We start from the raw sequence: 22,870 nt of genomic DNA, 5'->3' as shown, positions 1-22,870 counted from the left end.
CGTATACAGGGTAAAAATAATGGTCAAACTTGGAAAGAAGGTAATGTATATCATAAGAATTAAGAATTGCTGGACTAATATCCATTACAGGAAAAGGCATCGTACGCCACTAATGGCTCTTTCTCATTATGAACCATCTCTACATGCACCTTTGAACGAGTGCTTTTGTTTATCTTTTATTGTCTCTTTTATTGTTTACATCTACTTTTATTGTCTTAATTTGATCTTAGTTTTACATTTTATAGCAATTATTTCCGGAAATTGCATACAGATTGTGAAAGTATTAGATTTCAATCGCTAAGCTTGCCAAATTATTAAATTACTATGAAACAGCAAAAAAAAACAGCTATTTAAGCTATTCTGCATGATTTTAAAATCACCCTCTATATCAAGAACGTAGATTGACCTGGCATTTATTTTTATGGCATTTCATACTGTACGAATGCTCTTAGAATTCATTTTCGAGCAGTTTTCTCTTGTGAGTTCTTTTTTATTGTTCAGTTTAGATTCTATTGAGGAAGAGAAGTTGACAAGTTTTTCTAGAAGTTGAAAAGTTTTTTTTTAATCTTTTATTTTTAATAAATTTATGAATATTAAGAAAAAGTGTAGGGCAGAAAAAAATAGCTTGTATGCCACATTTTCAAAAATAAATATAATTAAATATTTTTTCCATATATATATATATATATATATATATATATATATATATATATATATATATATATATAGTGGTGGCCAAAAGTGTGGACACTTTTTGACAGTTTCATGTTCAACTTTGTGTGCTTGTAGAATATATTAATTTTCACTTAAATACAAAAGTTTATATATCAAATTGAAGTTATTCTAATGTAAAATTTAATAATGAATACAGTATTACAATATATGTATTACAAAAAAAATTATGCAACTAATAGTAAGATCTATCTTAGATTTGCATTTTTTTAAAATGATACTTACACAATCAATATTTAGTAGGATAATCCTTATTTTTTAAGACAGCTTCCCAGCTTCTTTTCATTGAGTGATTGACTGTTTGAAGTTCATCTTTCGTAATCACATGGTGCCAAGAATCAATTATAGCTTCAATAAGTTGTCTTTTATTGGATGGACGTTTTTTTCGTGCAAGAATTTTCAAACGTCGCCACAAATTTTCAATTGGATCGAGATCAGGACTGTTTCTTGGCCATGGTAATATACCTTCATTTTGAAACCATGCTTTGCATACTTTTGCTGTGTGGCATGGAGCTGCATCCTGCGGAAAAATAAAAGGTGCGTTGTTGGGGAAGAGATCCCGGATGGAAGGTATCAATTATGGTTTCAGGACAGTTTCGATGCATTTTTTGGCAGTCAGGATGCCAAGAATCACTTGAATTCGGCCCACACCATCTGCAGACATACATGCCTAAATCATAACATTTGTTGGGTTTTTTGATGTTGCTTCAATGCAATCAGGATGAAGTGCTTCACCTACTCTACGTCTCACGTATTTTCTATCATCACTACCAAAGAGCGATATTTTACTCTCATCGTTCCAGATTACTTGCTTCCATTGATTTTCTGACTATTTAATGTGTTCTTTTGCCCACTTAAGTCGTTTTTCGCTTTGCTTTTGATTTAAATATGGTTTTTTCCTCGGAATTCTAGCTTGTAGTCGAAATCCTGATAACTTTCTTCTTATTGTTCTTGAACTTACTGCAATACCCGCTGCATTCAATTCACATCTAATGGCATCTGATGAAGTTTTTCTATCTCGATGGCATAGACGTTTAATTTTTCTATCGGCGGTAGCACTGGTGCATTTTTTTCGGCCTGATTTGGCTTCATTTTCCACTGATTTCGTTTTTTCATAACGTAAACGGAACTTTCGTACACCAGAACAAGTCACTGAACCACTAACTTGACTTGCAATTTCAGCATAAGAGAGGCCCTTTTCTCTCAATATGACAATTCTTCTTCTTTTTGTAGATGACCAATTAGTTCTTGTTGATGACATTGTTTAAAATTAGTTTAATTAAAACAAAGGGCTTTAAAATTTAAAAACAGCAATACTCTATTTAATTGTACTAGTACGCATCATTCCACAAAATATTTCCACAACAATAACTCTTTTGCCATCCAAATAACCTAAACTATAGTTACAGACATTTGATTGGTCCTAAGAACAGTGTTTGTGATAGGCTAGTACGCTTTTATTACAAAACACGTCTTTATTCAAAACGATTTATGCTTGTTTGTTCTACTAAAATAAGAATAACTTTTTTTGTAAAACAGATATTTTAATTCTGTTTTTGTTATTAAATTTCACATTAAATTACCTTTAATTTGATATGTAAACTTTTGTATTTAAGTGAAAATTAATATATTCTACAAGCACACAAAGTTGAAAAACATGAAACTTTCAAAAAGTGTCCACACTTTTGGCCACCACTGTATATATATATATATATATATATATATATATATATATATATATATATATATATATATATATATATATATATATATATATATATATATATATATATATATATATATATATATATATATATATATATATATATATATATATATATATGTTAACTCAAAAATATCCCTAAATTATTATTTTTAAATTTTTCTCGACCATTTAGACAAACTGTTTTATATCCTTAATAAAATTTAGTTTTTTCTTCAAAAAAAACTAGGGCATCCTACTGCTGAAATAATCCATTACATGTAAAGTGTATCCTGTCAAAAAATGCGATTTCAAAAGTAAGTGGTTCTCAAAATGTTAGAGAAGTAAAAGATTGAAATAAACGGTAAAGTGATCATGGAAGCTGCAAATGTTTTTATAATGTTTTTAAATTTTGTTATAACAGTTACAAACAAATGACGCTCTGTTTCGTAAAGCGCTGTAACATTACAAAATACACCGTAACATGTGTAGCAAATAATTGCATTGCAGTAAAATCAAGGAGGTTGAACTGTGAAAGTAAACAAATCTTGCTTAAAAATGGTTTCGTATAGTTTTTTTTTACGAAATCAATGGCAAGAATTTCTAATGGCAAGATTAAAAGAAAATTACAGTAACATATGCAAAAAACAAAACAGAGGGAGGAAAACAAGGGAAACTTTTGCAGTGATAGTCTATGAATCCACAAAGCCTACTGGCTGAGTTTGGCAAAGGATGATCTATGACCAGATAATAAAGACTGCTTTGCAAGCGTTTTGGTAGACAGCCTTACTCCAATATCACTCCGAAAATTTGTCTTTCCGAATTGTTTTTACATCGAAGTTCATATTGAACTCTTCAGACACGGTAGTTTTAAATAATACTTTTCTAAAAGAAAGACTAGAAGGATATGTTTAGAGAGTCAAGGCAAAGAATATCGACTATGTATGTTCTTTGGTAAAGGCATCCTTTTTGGATGATACTCTGTGTTGTAAAAATAATTCACTCTTTAGTACTCTTTACAGTGCATAATTCCATCTTAGTTTGCACTTACAGTCCTATAAAATCCTTTATTATTTTAACAGTCCTTCTCTTGACAGTTTTCACCATTCATTTTGAAAATTTCGTTTAAAAATTTTGCAGCTCGCATAAAGTACTTGAAGTTCAACCTTATATTCAATCCAGATTTTCAAAAGTAACTGTAGCGATTTATTGAGTCATTGTTGTCAGAGGTATAACTCTGAAAAAACTTCAGTCCTTATCAATCATGACAATAATATAGCAACAGACTTGTTTTTATAGCTGGATTGAATATCCAGATTAAGAAATGCTGGCATAAGGATTAGTGCAATGCAAATTAAATGCACTAAAAGAATTAGTGCAATGCAAATAATTGCTCAGCGACAATGTGGTCAACTTGAAGGAGTTTACAGTGATCGTATTGGTAGCGAAAAAATTTATAGAATAAGGTAAAATATTAAAAAAAAATTATTGAGTAATAAAGAATCTTAAAATAAATTGCCGAAATATGACATATTCATTGATTACAAACTTGAGTTCTATGACTTATATTGTCAGATATATTCACCAAACCTAGTCGAATAGATCTGTTTATTTAAATCCACGTTCACAAGTAAATATTTCTAAAGACATGCATTTGTTTTATTTTCACTCAGTATGAAACAATATAACGATAAATTATAAAAAATAAGGAATGAGAAAAACTTGATGACATATTTATTCATTGATTTCAGAGAAGACGTCTAAACAATTATAATGCAAGAAGAATTGATTTTGAAGAAACAATTTTGGTAATCTAATCATTGAAGTCAAATTTATATTACCAGATAAAACAATTTTTGTAAAGAATTGTCACATTAAGAGAAAATTTAAACAGGTTGAGATGAGTAAAAAATAATAACATTTTGAAATCTAATTTATAAGTTTCACTTAAAAAATTTATGAATTAAATTACAGAGGGGCATTTCAAAGAAGCCATGAATAGCAAGTTACCTAAGAAAAAGAAAGTTTATTTACTTCCATGTTAGCCAGCCCTTCTGCAGAGTTAATTGTGACGACAAATCTTATTCTTCGGATCGGCAAATCTTCGAATTATTCTTAGGGATCTTTCTCATACAGTTGCCAATAGATCATAGTGTTGCTCTAATGCGACGTAAATAAAGTATTACAGCACATCTACTATAGCCTGTCTATACAAAGACAGGCTATGCCTTGAAGTCTATCCTGTAACAAAAAAGTCAACACTACAATGATGAATCCCCCTATGATATTAGCGCATGTCAACACAACAGTAATGATATCTGTGCTGATGACATCACATGTCAATACCTTAGTATTACTACCACCATTGAAATCCATATAAGGACAACACAGTGATGACATCATAGTTGAGATCAATATGCCATGAAAACATTGATGTAAATATGCCAACAACAAATCGATGATATCATCGAACATACATGATACATAATTACAATATCGAGTTTTAAAAATAATATGAATATCTTAATTATGAAAACTGAGCTTCTATATTTCACATTAAAAAACAGTTGTCACTAATTTATTAAAATTAATTAAGACAGAATCACAAATTTATGACATTTAATATATTCTTTAAATGTATATTAAAAATAAAATTTTTGTCAGAAAATGACTTCTACATTAAAGAACTTTAATTTACTTTAAAAAACTTTTAAAATAAAAAAACAAATATTAAAATTAAAAAATTCAATTTTTTTAAATAAAATAATAAAAATTTGAATTGATGAGGTTTATTTTATTATTCAAATTATACATCAAATCTGTGAGCATCTATATTTGAATTAACAAGTCCGAATTTCAACGAAATTTGTTTCGAAAAATTGTTTGGGCCCATTCAAATGCTGCATGAGTATGTTATGTTAATTTTTATCTACCCCTCACACTCGTCAGCAAAAATAAGCGAATCACAAACTATATTTAGATGATTACGCAATACTTGAAGGGCTCCATTGGAAAATATGGTTAATTCTTTGATAGTATTCTTTGTTGTAACAAGAGAAAGGTTATCTTGGATATTGATTAACAAGCCCGAATTTCAAGGAAATTTGTTTCGAAAAATTGCTTGGGGCCATTCAAATGCTACATGAGTATGTTATGATAATTTTTAGCTACCCCTCACACTCGTCAGCAGAAATAAGCTAATCACTAACTATCTTCAGATGATTACGCAATACTTAAAGGCCTCCATTGAAAAATATGGTTAATTCTTTGATAGTATCTTCTGTTGTAACAAGAAAAAGGTTATCTTGGATATTGATTAACAAGCCCAAATTTCAAGGAAATTTGTTTCGAAAAATTGCTTGGGGTCATTCAAATGCTACATGAGTATGTTATGATAATTTTTAGCTACCCCTCACACTCGTCAGCAGAAATAAGCGAATCACTAACTATCTTCAGATGATTACGCAATACTTAAAGGGCTCCATTGAAAAATATGGTTAATTCTTTGATAGTATCTTCTGTTGTAACAAGAAAAAGGTTATCTTGGATATTGATTAACAAGCCCGAATTTCAAGGAAATTTGTTTCGAAAAATTGCTTGGGGCCATTCAAATGCTACATGAGTATGTTATGATAATTTTTAGCTACCCCTCACACTCGTCAGTTAAAATAAGCGAATCACAAACTATCTTTAGGTGATTACGTAATATTTGAAATACTCCATTGGAAAATATGGTTAATTCCTTGATAGTATCATTTGTTGTAACAAGAAAAAGGTTATTTTGAATATTGATTGATAAGCTAAAAAGGAAATTTAAGAAAAGAAATTGCGTTATTACGATGAAATTACTAAACAAACTAAAAAAGTTTACATGAAAGAAAATAATTCCCATTTTGAAATGAAATAATTAATAATGTTATGAGAAGTATTAAGATAACATTTATTTTTAATGCTGAAATTGTCTGAGGATATTTCATGCGTTGATCATAATTAAAGATAAAAAAGTGGAAATATGTCTATAAATGCACATAAAACTCTTAATCTTTGATATATTTATTTTTAGATGAATTTTATTTTGTTAGTATAGTAATTTATATTAATTTAGGTTATAGCTATATAGAACTCCCGAAGCAATATTAATTCTCTAGGCTATATTAGTTCTCAAACATAATCGACACAGAAAAATACAGTTTGTAATTCCTTCAGAAAATGTATCATGGGAAATAAAATATTGTGGTTCTTATCTGTTGCCATTATGGTCAAAATTCGTTTTATATGCTTATCTTCAACCATAATGTTTTAAAAAAAATAATGCACTTATTTAACTTAAAATTATCGAACATCAATTTACCGACATAATTCAATTCAATTTAGAAACTTGCTAAATAATATTTAGTGCGTATTTGAACCGGGAGTTTGTCTCTCAAGGAATACAAGCAAATACTGCTTCTAATGAAATTCTTATAATTTTGTAATTGGTGTCTGCATTTCGTATAATTTTAAATGGAGTAATAGTACATTTTATGTGGGCACTTTACTTCAATCCAAATTTCCTGTGCTGGGAAAGATCAAAAACTTGAAGAAAAAGAAACGTCTTTCTGTTAAATTTTTTCTAATAAAAATTTTATTAATAAAAATTAGTTTTTCTAATTTAACAGAATCTAATAATAAATTTCTGTTAAACTTTTTCTAATAAAATTCTTATGAACTTGTAACTGGTGTCAGTATTTTATGTAATTTTAAATGAAATAATAGTACATTTTATGTGGGCATTTTACTTCAATCCAAATTTCCTGTACTGGGAAAGAACAAAAATTAAAAAAAAAATTAAAGAAAAAACGTGTTTTTGTTAAATGCAAAATCCAATTAGTTGATCAACTGAAGATAATAAAAAAATTTATTAAAAATTGAATTCAAACTTTAGCTTGTATTGAAAATTGTTTCGTTTAAATTTGCTTTTAAACGTAATAATTTGCAGAAAATATTTGATTTCATTATCTTTTGTCGGATAATATCTTACAAAGTAACACGAATTAAAATCATAACTGATATCTTATTTATTAGAATATATCAAATCCATCTTGAAATTATTCCTCTTAGCTTATACCACTAAAATATTCTTGTCTGGTTCCTATCAATTTAATAGCGCCAAAGAGGAATTTTAAAGTTACCGGGTGATATAACCCGGTAATTGCTGAGTTTTGGGAGGTCTCAAAGCAGTGAGTTAATAATATTAACCTCCGGAGTCTAGCTTATGCTAAGCATTACCACATCCCGAATTTGTATGTCTGATTAGTATAATAAGATTATTTTAATTACGACGAAGCTGTCTACATCGATAAAAGTACTACCTCTTATACTCCCTTCGTCAGAATCTTGGAGTGTACTTGTTCATTACCATAGCTATCCATCCTAATGCAGAAAGACCTAATCACACCCCTTAATGTCCGCTGTTGTCCACCAAGCTGGGCTCTTATCTACGATGCATAGTTATGTATTCAATGCACACATTTCAACAATTACCCCGCAGCAATGATTACTAACGCTATCAAAGGGTAACTCGCACTGAGAATGCTATTAAAGACAACGATATTTCAAGTACTTTGTGACTCCATAACATTTTACATAAGAGTCATTTTCTTCTGATTCGAGATCTTCAAATCAAACTTTAAGAGCTCCCAAGTCAGTTCTTTCCTCTCAACAATTTTGAATTTTTATACGTCCCTTGAAATATGATTATTATCTCTATCTGATCCTATATGATATGAAAATTATCTCCATCCACTAAACATTATTTATACTTAAAATAAAAAGTTTTAATTTTAATGAAATAGAATTAAAAAATACATAAAAAATTAAGAAAAATTTATTTAGAAATTTGTCTTAAGTGTTTTTAAAGAATTCAAAAAACACAAAATAACTTTTATATATATATATATATATATATATATATATATATATATATATATATATATATATATAGCACAAGTTTTATTACAGTTTTTTTTTCTTTGGCTATATTAATACAATATTAGAAAGCACTCCTTTTTGCGGATATAGTCTTGTGGGCTGATGAAATGATTATATCTTTTCTTTGTTTAGTTTTCCTGATTTTTAATTTCTTTTTTTTTATTTTGGGTAACAAAAATTATATTATTTCAAAAACTTTTGATAAATTATTTTTAATAATTTTCTCCTCTTGTCATTATTATTTATTTTTTTCCATATTTTCTCAATATTTTATCTTATATATATATATATATATATATATATATATATATATATATATATATACAGGGTCTTTATAATTAAAGTTCCTTGGTTTCCACAGACGCAGATTTTCGTCTACGCCCAGGTGCAACAAATAACAAACCTGTGGCTTGAAATTTTGCCACCATTTTCCGTAAACCTTGCGGTGTCATCGGACCTCGGCGTTTTCCTCTTACAGGACGGAACTTTTGTAAAGCCCTCCGTTCATTGCTGTCGCATTCATAGTAACATTTCACGAGCAAAGCACGGTCTTGCGTGGTAACAGACATTGTCGACTCAGAACACTGACAGCTCAGACAAGGCGCCTCTCTTTTATAACTGCAAAGTCACATGACGCGTAAAACAAATTCGCGTATTTCACATTTGTTTAACACTATAGCATATAGCGCCATTCTCTGCTGGTAGTGAATTTTGGAACTTTTTTTTTGCGGGAACTAAAATCCCATGACCTCTTATAGACATTTACCAAGTTTGATGACATTTGGTCGGGTAGTTTTATTTTTATAGCCATTTCAAAGTGGAACTTTAATTATAAAGACCCTGTATGTATCTATATATATATATATATATATATATATATATATATATATATATATATATATATATATATATATATATATATTGAGATAGTAATAGTGCCATAGTAGTTTACAAAAGGAAAATCCATCCAACCATTAAAATTTATAAGAGTGATCCATTTTAATTTTTGCTGACTGTAAATAGAAGTGAAATTTTTAATTAGTAAAATTAGAGCAACTTTAAATAATCGGATCATACGACTTAATTTACTATGTCCTACTTAAACTACTATATCCTATTTTTGTTAACTCAAACAATGAGATTTTGGAGCAGTTTTGAAATGGCTCCATAGAATGTTTCAGGTGTCTTATATCCAAAAGCCAGTATACGTACATATTATGAAGCAATAATTTCAATAAAAAATAGAAACAATTTAAAACGTAGATTGTTCCTATAGTCTCTACAATTGAGTATGTATGATTACGACGTATACTGCACAAAAAGCACATCAAATTTTGAAGCTTTCAGGTTTTATGGAGATATTGCAGCAAATAATTATAACAAAAATGTTACTAATATTGAAATAAATGATAAAAACCATTATTCACATCTCTTGCAATAAGGTGAAATTCGCGAATCCCAGCAAAACGATAATTTAAATGGAAAATTATTTGAAACCAATAATGTGTTATGTTTTCGTAAAAAACGGTTTTACCGAAATTTTTATTCAATTTTCTTTAAGATACTAATTATTCAAAACAATTCAAGAAAAATTTTGTCATCCTAGTACTAAAAAAAGAGATCTACTTGCTTCAGTATTTTGTTGGGAAAGTATTACTTCATATATTAAAAATTTCAATATACATTTCCATAATTGTCAAATAAATTTTAAAAAAACTAGACTAAAACGATTTGGGTTACTTCAAGCGGTGCCCCCAATTGACAAACTTTTCGAAATAATTTTACTAGATATTTTAGTTGGTTTTAATTATTATAATTCTACAAAATAAATATTTAACTTTAATAATTGATCATCGCACTCGATGTAAGAGGTTTTCTGCATTTGAACTTATAACAACCGAAACTTATATTGATATTTTTACTCCAAATTTTTCAAATTCAAACTTCCAAAGAAATTCTGAGTGATTGAAATGCAGCATATAATTTGCATTCTAAAGCAGAATAAAACATTGTAAAATCAAGTAATTAATAACTGGAGCCCGTTAACCTAAAACTAACACGAAACGTTGAACTGTTAGGATTACTTCCGTAACGCTTTTCAAATGTAAAATTAAGGAATGTTCTAAAAATATTCCTTATTTAAAATTATTAAAAGAAGTAACTGAAGAATATAATTTGACACCACACTCAATAACAAAATTTCCATCAACTTATTGGGATGGTCCCATTTTCTCACCCTTTATCAGAAGAAATCTATCCACCAGTAGAAATTAAACATTCGCTGCTGAAAGAACAAAACAGAATTATGAAAAAAAATAAAATCTATTATGGTACTAGATTTACTCATAACGAATTTAAGTTTACCAATACACGATAATCTACTCATAATTTTAATGAGCCATACATAATTCTTGAAAAAAATTATGCTAAATTTAAGATCTATAAATGAATACCCGTAAGGAAGAAAATACATAAATAGTTCACGTATTAAAAAAAAGAGAAGAAATGACTAACAACCGGAAAAATTAAAGTTATCTCATGAAAAAAAACATAAAGGCATCCATTTAAATGCCAAAATGGCTTAATAATATTAATTGAGTTAATTTAAAACTTATATTTAATGCACAGTTTATTTTAAATTTAATGTTTTAATAGTTGTTTATTTTCATTTGAAAAATAAATTAATTTTCAAAAGTAATATAGAACATGAATTAAAATGGTTCAGATGAACATGTATGTTTCTTGTGGAACATTCTACCCTTCAAATTTGTAAGAGTTAGGCGTTTACCCATAGCTGATACAGATATGTGGGCGAAGGAACATTTGTTTTCCTTGCGGTCAACATCACAAATCAATACATTTTTATGACATTTATCTGATATTTGACATTAAGATCTGCCAGCACAAAGTTACTGAGATTAGGGAGTGTTTTCCTCTTTTTAGGGATTATAGCCCAAATAGGTGAGAAAATCTAGCAAGTGAATCTAGCAAAAATGTCCTTAAAAATACTGAAGTCCTAAACTTTCGGTATATAGACTATTGGGGTAATTTTCTTTGAATAAACTGAACAATATTGAAGTCCTGAACAGCGACCACTGTGCTATTTTTTTTTAAAAAAAAATACGAAATAAGCAATACCGCACCAATTTCATGTTTCTGAATTTTTACCTTTTCGAAGTGTTTATAAAATTTATTTGAAATGTTTTATAATGAAGAATTATATTTCGTGGTGAAAAAATTTCATCCAGCGCTTCAAACAAGTGAATTTGAACTGAATGGAAATCAAAGAAACTATTAAAAAGTAAAAAACTTTATAAAAAGTAGGACTACAAGTTTTGTTCGCAGCGCATTAGTTAAATTTGTATCATTTAAACACACGTGTTCCTTATATTATATATTAGTTTTATAAATTACATATGTTAATATTACCAATTTTAGTAATTTCATGTTATGCTCCCATAAGGAAAGCGTTAGAAGTAAATGACATTTTTTTAAAATTTTTTAAATGGTACGTAAATTTCAGGGAAGGAAGATGTAATTTGAAAAGCTTTAACAAAACTGTTTAGATTATTCTCGTTATTTAAATTCAATTTCATTATTCAGATTGAAACCCTTTCCAAAAAGTAGTAATTCACATCCGGTACTGTAGTTATTAATTTAGAATTAATAATGCAATAATTATGATAATAATTTTTCTCTTCAAATAGGAAATCCCGCGAGAAACTTCTCACAAATTATTCTAGCCTATCATAATTGTTATATTACCCCTCTTTTATGACACGTAATGAGAATTGCTTGTAAGATTTCCCTTTTGAAAATCCCTAACATTTAAGATAAAGCGCAGTAATATTAGAGTGATTTGGATCCTTGCTCTCTTAACCAAATGAAGGCTGCTGTGTTCTCATTCATTCTTTAATTTTCTCGCTTAGCTGGACTTCGATATTTCTTATATATATATATATATATATATATATATATATATATATATATATATATATATATATATATATATGTTACTGTCAAAGTGAATAGTCGGTAATTATTAATACTAACCAGTCAATATTAATAATAACAAAATGAACCAGTTAGAGTTAACAATTAATCACATTAACCGGTTAGTATTAATAATAACCAATGAAGTTTGATCAATGTCATTATTTCGCATTTTTATTTCTCCCTTTGACCTAAATAAGCGGTTATTATTAATTTTGACACACTGAATCGTTTGATCACATAGACCAAACTTCATTGGTTTATAATTAATAATAACCGGTTAAAGTGAATAATTTGTGATATTTCTCTCTTTGACCAAAAGAAGCAGTTGTTATCAATTTTGAAGGGTTAGTATTAATAACAACCGGATCTATCACTTTAACTGTAACGCGTGTTCAAAGAGGCGCAACCATGTCCCAATGCTATATAAACCATTTAATCACATTGACCAAACTTCATTGGTTATTATTAATAATAACCGATTAAAGTGAATAATTTGCGATATTTCTCACTTTGACCAAAAGATGCGGTTGTTATTAATTTTGACGGGAAGAGGCACACCCATGTCTCGATGATATATAAACCGTTTAGTCACATTAACCGAACTTCATTGGTTATTATTAATAATAATCGGTTAAAGTGAATAATTTCCGATTTTCTCATTTTGGCCAAAAGAAGAGGTTATTATTAGACAGGTTAGCATTAATAATAACCGGGTCTATCATTTTAACCGTTACATACACAATATCTATCAATAAATAATTGGACACCTGTGATAAAGGAGTTAAACACAATTTATTCATACTCAATAGTTGATAGAGCCTCCACACAAGGCAACTAGCAGCCCTTAACCCTTTGGGACACGCTTCCAGAAAGTGTTTGAATGGTGCACGGTGCTATTTCCTTTCACTTGTCTTGGAGAAGATTAGCAAGCTCTTTCACCAATTTCGGGTGGTTGTTGCACCCTTTAATTCTGCTCTCCAACTCAACCGAAAGGTTTTCCAGAGTATTTAGGTCAATATTCTGGGCAGGCCAGTTCACTCCATACCAATCATACCCCATCATCATACCAATCCATGGTGGACCTCGTCACAGGACAAGTGGCGTTGTCATGCTGGAAGTAACAATGATCGAATCCATAAAATTGCAACAGGCCATTGTTACATAGAATAGTGGAGTAGGAGCTTGCCATGAATTGGTATCCCAGAACATTCTCGCGCCATAATTTCTCCCAACTTTACCGTAGGTACAATGCATTCTAACATTGCACCTTCAGGCCAAACCAGACACTGTCATCCGAGTGATTATGATCAAACCTTGATTCATCTCTTTAGAGAATTCGTTTCCACTCATCTATGGTTCAATTTTAACATGATTTGTATCACCTGAACTAAACAGCGTGGTTGGAATATTTAATCAAAGGCTCATATAGCTTATATATAAAGGTGACAGCACGACAATGAAAACTAATCAAATGGGCTTTCTTGCGAATGATATTTTTCGAAACAACATTTTGCGGATGCTTGTTGGAACGCCTGGAGTATGTTGGTCATCGGCTTGGTGTGGTTTTCTTGAATTTCTTTGATCTCTATCTGTTAGTTTTGTGGCTCTGACGGGTCCAAGCTCATTCCGAAAATCACTACTCACCTTCTACTGCTTAATCACAGAAACCATTGTTGCTAAACTCAGATATGTCCTGTAAAGATAAGCGATTTCCATGATATCCTACATAATAGTTAAGTAAATTTTGTCAGTAAAAAATAATAGAGAATCTAAAATACCGCGTGCTTTATATGTATAAAATTATGATTGGATGGTGGTCTAGTATAAATGCATCGGAAGATGCTGTCAAATAGATTTAGTCATCAGTTTATTTATGCAAATTAAATAAAGAGGAGCATATTTAGAATTTTTAATCCTAGTCTACACCCTTTGGATAGCTAAGTTCAGTGGGATAAGAAAAATACATCTTAGTATGTATTTTCAGAATCTTTCTCAAAAATGAAAACCAAAAATAATATATTTATTGGAGATCGCAATTTAATATTGAAACTAGGAGAAACATTATGTCAAAATTTGACAAATTACGGAAACAGAAGCGGATATAATAAACATCAAAGCAGGTATAATTGGGAGTTGAGATAAAAAAGTGTATTTAATAATCGTCTTTAAACACATCACTGTTTTCTTCTGTAATCAAACGTGTCTTGTTTCTAATTGAATCCACTCTCCTGGACTACGATTTATCAGATTTCATTGTGTTTTTGCATACACCTAGCTTAAATATAAATTTTTGATCCCAAATATGCTTACTTTTTTCTCCAATTTTGATATGGATTCTAAAAATACTTATTGAGTGTGCTCTGTACGGAACACCCTGTTAACATAATGTATACAAATAAAACTATATTTGAAAGAGAAAGCAAAGTGTGGCACATCTTACTATATTTTTGAAGATATTATTACTTATGCAACTTTAAAAAAAAAGTAATAACTTTTCAAGTAGCGTCTTTTCTAAGCCACTTGAAGTAATAGAGATAATTTTTTATAATAACTTTAATCGTGCAAGCAATTTTTGTTAATTATTAGCAATCACTTTGTCTTGTTCGTATTATTCGCAGTAGATTGGGATAAGAAAATTGCTTAGGCAAGCGATTCCTTATCTTCATCAATTCTGTATTAGCGATAGAAAATACTGTATCTAACTCAGAAATAGATTAAAAAGATGAATATAAACAACTTCTTAATGTCTTTTATCGAGATAAAAATTCTTGCAACAAAAAACCAAGGAAGCTATTCATTTTGATATCCTTATTGGATGTCAAAAATAAAAGAACATATTAGGAAGATAAAAAAGTCACAAAAAGTAAAATAAGAAATGTAGGAACTATAAAAGAAGCGTTTCTTAATGTATGGATTTCTTTCACTGTTTGTCTTCGAACCAATGTCAGGAGGCGGTTATAAAAAAAGAAATTTCGATGGAGTTGAATAGAAAAGATTCTCCAGTTATCTTATTATTGTTAGTCTACATCCTGTAAAACATTCATAACACAATGAAGCGAACAGTTATGGCAGGGAACAAAAGAATGCTGTTTATTAATGACTGTAAACAAAAGATAATTATTTTTCCAACTAAATTATTAAAAGTGGTAAAAAGAGCAACATAGAAGACAACTCTTCCCGATTGCGCAAACATAAGAAAAAAGTTAATTCTATGGGCAATGAAAAATCATTTTCCCTTCTCTTTTCTTAAACAAAAAACAATGTACGAAATTATTATTATTATTTTTGTCGGGAAATGGTTAAATAACAAACGAAATTGATTTTCAACTAAGAATACGTGAATTATATTAGGAAAATATTTTAAAAAACATTCATGAAATTATAAAACTCTCATAAATTTCTCTAAACCATATAGATTGAAAATTTTAATTAAAATAAACCCAATAAAGTAGTTATTTGAAATTTAAAGTAAACAGTATATTTTCTTCCAACCTTATGTTATGTTATGGGAACACTTTTATACTTACTGCTTTTCATTTTTGAGCGGAATTACTTAACTGATAATAAAAAATATATGATATTTAAGACACATTAGATTCTTACTAAACATACAATGAGAAATTAACACAAAACATCATCACCCAATATTTTACCGATTCTACAAACTATGCTTATATCTTTTCTAAATCCCTATAGTTTGGGATGACCTAACCAAGTTTATTCTACGCTAACGCATTTTTTGCAACTTTTATTTATCACACCCCACTTATTTCTCCCATTAAAATTTAAATTGCACATATAACTTAAATATTTAAAAAAAAACTTATAAGGGCTTTTTTAAAAAAATAGGTATTTTTGAATCTAGTATCAAAAATATTCTCTCATACTTATTTATACATCGTCCAGTTTTACTTATAGCGTACATTTCCCAGTTTTCATGTAAAAATTCTAATTGATGGTCATTCTTATTCTCTTTTATATGTATTTCTTTCTCTGCATGATTTTACTTTTTTTTCTAATCATATTATATAATCAGGTATGACATGTACCTAAAAATACATAAGTGGCTTTATTACTTTTATTGTATTTTTTTCACTGTAGTGAAGCTTTTTTTTTCAAATAAGTTTTATTACTCTTGATATTTTAAAAAAGGGAAAAAGTAATTTACTTCTTTAAAATGGCTCTGATGGTGCGGAGAATTCCTTTTTTATTCCTTATCAGTTTAACGGTCAAAAATAAAAATTTCTCTCTCTCAAAAAGAAAAGAAAAGAAAAGTTTATTTAAAGAAATACGTCCTTAGGCAATTGTTTTAATACTTTCAGCATTAATCTATTTAAATACTTAAGGCTTACCTCAAAAATCATTTAATTTTTTTATGTAAAACTCCGATTCGTTGATCAAAAGGATCAATCCGTAATGCTTTTATTTTGCGAACAATTCCTATATTTTTCTAGATCTAGCAAATAATGCATCGATATAAATAATTGCATTATGCTTTTTGATTAATTAATTAACTAATAAATTAATTGATTAATTTCTTTCATTACAATACCAGATTTAAAAGTTCAAATCAGATATGAACTTTTTTTTAATTATAAAATTTTAAAAATTACTTGAAACATATTTTCTTTTTGAGAAAGATTACTAAGTAAATGGATTTACCTTTCACTTAATTGTCCAAACTATAAAACAATGGATTTAATAAGATACTTTTAATAAGATGTATCCAAAAATAAAAACTTTTTACCATTGAAACATAAATAGCTTGAAATTCTAATTCATTTTTGAAAATAATGTAGTTAATGCAATGAAACAATTAACGAAATTAAGTAATATTTTAAATAAGTACAGATGCAGATACAGATATCTATGATGAAACACTGTGAGCAGCCAGTAACATAATTAAAAAATAATTGAATAATTGAATTTCTGCCCATAATTGAAAAAAATGGATAAATATTTTTTCACTAACAATGGAAGAAAATAGTACACGTGACCTGCATTCATGAGCAAATAGCAATCGGAAAAACAGGAAGGATTTGAAACCCACAAGCACACTCAATTGCACTAGGATTTAAACTCTTAAGACATTTAAATAATTTAACATAATTAAATATTATTTTTCCCTACAGCAGAACATGAAACCTAGAATGAACCAAACGTCATGAAAAAAAGCAAAATTAATTAAAAATATGTATATTAGGGGTGTAGGGAAACATTTTTACTTAGTCATTATTTTTAATTAATTAAAATGACTGTCTGTTAATATTTTTTAATAATTCAAACCTTTACCAAATAATTTTTATTACTTTTTTTAAAATAAAATGTTATATGCCAAAATATGCCTAAAATACGCAAACAGTGTATGTAATTTAAATTAATAGTATCTTTTATGACACGAATTAAATACGCGAAGGAAATTTTTTATGCGTCATAATGATTAGTTTTGAAATGTTGAGGAATTATTTCTTTCAGTCTTATAAATAAGAAAAGACTATAATAAAATATTTCCAAATCAGCACTTGATATAATTTTTTTTAGGGCTGGTTAAATTAATCTCGAACCAGCTCATGGTTTTATATGCCTCAGATAACTGTTGGAACTGTAAATAAACAAACATATTTAGATAAAAAATAATTCTTAAATTCAAATTTTATATTTTAATACATTAAACAGCTAATTAATGAAAATTGTATTAAACAATTTATCACACAATAACTGAACACAATATAATGCATTCTTACATTTCTAATTTGCTCAATGAACATTTCAACAAAATCAAAAAATTTCGATACACAAATTATATATTGTTTAAATACTATAAATCGTTGCTATTTGTGAGAGCCATTAATACCCAGATATGGATTCGCTGCATAAAAAATATTTTTTATTTGAAACCTAAAAATGCTTTGAAATATTGTATTAACCTTTACAATAAAATTCAATGAGCAGATTTCCTTTTCAATACTAATGATAAAAAAGACCAGAAGCAACCCACAAAAAACAAGAGAAAAAGTCCGAAAAGTAGTCCACCCTCCTCGAAGTGAAAAACTCCACCCGATTTCAAACCTTTTTTTAAAAAAATGCTAGTTTGTATTCCATTTAGTACCTTAGCGACTGCAACATAGTTGGTGCAACATACTTAGATATTGAAATATCTCTGTTCCTTGTTTAATTTGAGGCGACCGACCTGTGTAGGGGGCAGGGAACTGTCCTTGCATCAGAAAGGTGCTCGGTTCGAATCCCGGGCGAGGCAAGGATGTTCGTTCCTTCTCTAAACTATCTGTCTTCACTGAGGGAGCGACGTTGGCACACCTAATAAGGTGCCTCTGAAAGAGAGGCCAACAATGCCTGAATTGACGGATGTTAACACAGGTGGGCATTGGAAAAAAAATGATTAATTTTCTGAAAAAAGTAGTACCTACTTGCTAACACTGTTCTTCATTCAACATAAATAAAACTTAAAATAGACTATATTGTTGTTCATTTTTTAATCATCAGTAGTCATTTACATTAAAGTATAGATAGTGGTGTATGAAAAGATATCATATCTGAAAAAATATAAATACAGAAATTTCATATCTGAAAAAAAATATTGCATTATTTTATAGTACTTAACATTTTGAATGTGAAATATTATTTACGGATATCATTAAACTTTAGGCATTCTGAAATATAATCGCTTTAAGAGAGCTTTAATTAGCAGAATACTCATTTTAAGATTATTTTTTGTATGAAAAATTCCTTTGTATAGGTACAATTATTTTTAATCTTGATCATTGTGGCAGAAAACTCCTGTTGAAAATTTTCGTATAGTGATCTGCAGTAGAATAATCACAGTCTTGACATCTTCCGGTCTGAAATCCGCGGTAAACTAAAAAAAAAAGATATCCAATAAATAAATAAATAAAAAAAATAAAATAAAATAAAATGAGTGAATAAAATAAAATAAAATAAAATTGAAGGGACCAACTCCTCTGGGTAAACCTCTACATATTTTTTTTTAAAATTATCTGTTTTAAATTCATTTGGGGTTCGGCGATTTTAGTTGGCGTGACGGATCGCGATTCAGAAATATCTCCAAATCCTGTTACATGTGAATAACTAATTTAACGTTATTTTGCAAGTATATTCTGATCTAACTACAATATTTATTATTTACAGTTAGACAACACGTTTTAAAAAATAAACTAACTACTATGCGCAAAATATTCATTGTCAGAAGGAACACTATTCATGATATTTACTAACTTAATAAAGGCATGATCACCAAATTAGTACTAAACGTTTTGAATAATAGGTCAAAATTATTCAGTACACTGAATATTTTTACAACATCATCATCTTTGCAGTACTTTTATTGCACTTAAAAAGAAACTATTAAATTTTAAATACCTTTGAAAAGACTAAGAGGTTCATTCTAGAAGCTGCCGAACCCAACTCAACCAATATAATATGCTGCCGTAAACAAAAGTGAAGAAGTTGAAAAAGTTTTTCCTGTTTGTCGTTCGCGAATCGAATTAACTTTCAATACCATTTTCTTATTTTTTCTGACATTAATATATCATTAGCTATTAAATTACTGGATAATATTCAGGGTTCTAACGCATTCAAACTCAGCAGTATTATATTGCATAAATCTGCCATTAAATAATATATCATTGTGCTACTAAAGGTTATTTTCGGCCAAATTATAACAATTAAAAACAAATGCAATGTTTAGTTTGACGAAGCTAATAAATAGGAAAGAACCCTTTTTATAAATCATTCAGCAAATTTAAGTACATTATGTTTTACAGTAATAATAAATTTATATATATATATAGTTATGCCACATAATAAATACACTGACTATATTTTTGGAATGAAAACAGCAAAGCTGAATAGAGCTTATAGATTATCATGAAACAGTCATCTCGATGAAACCTTAGTCCAATGTCAGAAATTTCTCGGAAAAATGGTTAAACAACAATCTATTGAATAGTAATTTTACTATATTTAATCAAAAGAGTCAAATAACCATAAATAAAATGGTAATCAAACTATTAAGTTTGAGAGAAACAGTTTATTTACTGCTTTCACCTAATACGGTTAAACAACAAGAATTTTATTGCAAAAACTAGAACCACCTAATGAAGCTACTTAGTTCCTTGCAACTATGTACAGATCATAGCCGAGCGGGCTTATCTGTCAATCTCATGACCCCGCAGAACTGGAATTCAAGTTATAGTGTTAACAGCACAATACTTCCTCATTCCCTTCAGAACATGAAGAATTTCCAGTGTCAAGCACTCTCCAATGCTCATTATCTTACGAAAAGCCAAGCTAGTATGTCCAGTTAAATAGTTATATTTTTTTACGTTTTTGAAAAATGCCAGTTGTAAATGGTTAAAAAACCGTATAGTTTTGCATTCTTGGTTTTGTAGCTATACTGTTTGTAAATGGTTTCAAAACCATAAAGAAATAAAATGTTCTTCACAGTAAACTTTACAGTTAATCAGATGGACAGACAGCTGATAGTTATATTACCATAGTTTTAGAACGAAAATTTCAACAGTGTAACATAAGTCACTTTAAATAGCTTTAGTAAAACGAATCATAATTTTTCTTTTTCTAAACAAATTGCTATGAAAGAATGTTTATTATTATCTACGTTAAAACAAAATATTAAATATTGAATTTAAGTTTATGATATAATATTTATTTAAATAGGTACAACTTTTTCATTTAATAATAATCGATTTCCCTAGTTATGGAAGTTAAAATGGACCCTAATTATTCTTGTGCGTGCATAACCATGGTAACAATGCAAACTAAATACTAGGTTTGTTTCTTACAACAACTCTAGAAATACTCCAACAATGAATTATGCAATGAATAATTTACGCAAATTAAATTGTTTCGGAAATTGGGAGAATACAAAGTAAACACGAATGTCTTTTTTGAGGATACCATCAGTCGTCCCAGGGGTAGTCTGAGGATACACGATTAATTTACGTTTCTACCAAAGCAGATATCTGATAAAATGCTTTCATAACAATTTCATATTAATAAACGCAAAGTTATTTGCTTCTATTTTTAGTCAAGAATCTCCTATTGATCTTAGAAACCCTTTGATCACCAATTAGGTATTGTTTGAGGATATAAAGGTATAATTACATTTTAAACGTTATTTAGGAAGTAAGACTCAATTAAAGCACTGTGCTTTCTTCATAAATTACCACCTCTGCATAGAATCAGTCAAACGTTAAAATATATAGTGAAGTCCACAAGACTGCTCTCAAATTAACATACCTTAAATTTTATTAAAATTCAGTTACTTACTTTAGTTTGATTTTAAAATTATTGATTTAGATTAAGCCAATAATGAAAGAAAAACTTAATGATTTGTTAATGATGCTAGAGAAGCAAATAAAAGTTATCTGCCTTTTCTAGTTGAGTTAAATACTTTTGAGATATAAATACAGGATTCTCAATGTTCTTTCTTTTTCTTTTTTTTTCCTTTTTTTAGAGATGATTTTCGTTTTATTTAGTCAGGCCAACATATATCTTACACTTGATTTTCAGAATTTTTATTTCTTTTGCAATTTAATGGAAAGTGTGATCTTTGGATTAAATTTAAATCTTTCCACTCAGTTCAGTTCAATATTTCCTTTTTTATAATATTTGAGTCTTGTCAGAACTAATTCTTCAAAAATAAATGTCAATAATAAATTAATGTTATGATCACGATTTCCGTAAATAAAATGCAAAACTTATGCTTATTTGTTAAAATTGCATCTTTTAATTGCATTTTCATCCAATTCTTAGATGTAAGAAAATCACTTCTCGAAAAACAAATACCCGACTGATATGAAAATTGCATTTGATTTAAAGTGACTTTCAAAGCGCAAACTTTGCTTTCTGGTTGATAAGCATATTAAGAATGGTTAGGAAAAAAATTATACATTATTTATTACATTTCCAAGCAACAATCTATAACATTGAGTTTGATCAAAGACTTTTGCACGCTAGTGTAACTCATAACAAAAAATATTTTAGTACAAGAACTTAAGAACAAGAACTAACATACACATTAAAAAATTTGAAGCAGTCGCTTACCTATTCTGTTTGCTTTTCAAAAATGTATGCCTTTTGGAAACATATAACAATTTTTTTCTTCATGTTTTTCTAGAGAGTAAGAAATATCAGGGAGAAGAATTCAAAGTCTGGCCATTTCTCTTGGACTGAAAATATCTCTATAGTCTATTCCAAATAACTTTAACACTGGTAGTAAACCATGTGGCTCATTCATGTAATCTTGTGAAAAAGATAGTGAATCATGCATAGAGAAATTTCTCATGAAATCCAAAACTACAGAGATTTCTATTAGCATCCTTTGGCAAGGTTTGCCACATAATACCATTAAAGCTTTACTTTTGAATTTATGTTCTTCCATGCAAGCAATAAATCGTGATTCCACAGTTTAAT

General features: G+C 28.7%; 1 protein-coding gene and 1 long non-coding RNA gene across 6 annotated transcripts in view; one reads left to right on the top strand and one right to left on the bottom strand.

Annotated features, from left to right (window-relative positions):
* The window catches only part of LOC107454859 (cytotoxic granule associated RNA binding protein TIA1-like), a 1,051,915-nt gene that overhangs the window by 651,382 nt on the left and 377,663 nt on the right, over positions 1-22,870 (top strand). The window lies entirely within an intron of this gene.
* LOC107457337 (uncharacterized) overlaps positions 19,036-22,870 on the bottom strand; it is a 43,399-nt gene continuing 39,564 nt past the window's right edge. Inside the window, exon 3 of the long non-coding RNA XR_001585822.4 lies at positions 19,036-19,274. This is a non-coding gene — a long non-coding RNA (uncharacterized LOC107457337). The remainder of the gene's footprint in view (positions 19,275-22,870) is intronic.

Source organism: Parasteatoda tepidariorum, chromosome 12 (assembly GCF_982258835.1).
Source record: "Parasteatoda tepidariorum strain Cologne lab strain chromosome 12, Ptep-v5.0, whole genome shotgun sequence".
NCBI lineage: Eukaryota > Metazoa > Arthropoda > Arachnida > Araneae > Theridiidae > Parasteatoda > Parasteatoda tepidariorum.
This window is presented reverse-complemented; position numbering and strand designations above follow the sequence as displayed.